The sequence below is a fragment of the Schistocerca piceifrons genome, chromosome 5 (genome assembly GCF_021461385.2).
Source record: "Schistocerca piceifrons isolate TAMUIC-IGC-003096 chromosome 5, iqSchPice1.1, whole genome shotgun sequence".
NCBI lineage: Eukaryota > Metazoa > Arthropoda > Insecta > Orthoptera > Acrididae > Schistocerca > Schistocerca piceifrons.
Window position 1 is genome coordinate 148,963,055 of NC_060142.1, and position 563 is coordinate 148,963,617.

A 563-nucleotide genomic window follows, 5' to 3' on the forward strand; every position below is an offset into this window, starting at 1 on the left:
AATGCTACGTGGTTGTTTCCCTACTTACCCGCATTACCTTACATTTTTCTACATTTAGAGCAAGGTCTAACTCATGATGTATCCTCCCACTGCCACTGCCACTCAATGACAACACCTTCCATTACACCATCCCGCCATCAGCAAACAGCAGCAGATTGCTACTCATCCTGTCCATCACATCTGCCGGTAGCTGAGTGGTACACCCAGGACGGTGGATCACTCGGCTCGTGGGTCGATGAAGAACGCAACAAATTGCGCGTCGACATGTGAACTGTAGGACACATGAACATCGACGTTTCGAACGCACATTGCGGTCTATGGATTCCGTTCCCGGGCCACGTCTGGCTGAGGGTCGGCTACGTATACTGAAGCGCGCGTCGTTTGCCCCGCTTCGGAGACCTAGGAACGTCGTGGCCGCCTGTGGGGCCGGCCGCGTCTCCTTAAACGTGCGATGCTCGCCCTTCGTATGGCGGTTCGCATTAAAAAAAATGTTGTCCTAATCATCACGGTAGCCCAGTGTGTTCAGTCAGAGAGCTGGTTGGCCTCTGTAATAAAAAAACTGA

The 563-nt window shown here is 52.4% G+C and overlaps 1 pseudogene; it reads left to right on the plus strand.

The window, feature by feature from the left end:
- The first annotated feature begins 200 nt into the window (after nucleotides 1–200).
- On the plus strand, nucleotides 201–355 carry LOC124799692 (annotated as a pseudogene).
- Nucleotides 356–563: the final 208 nt, after the last annotated feature.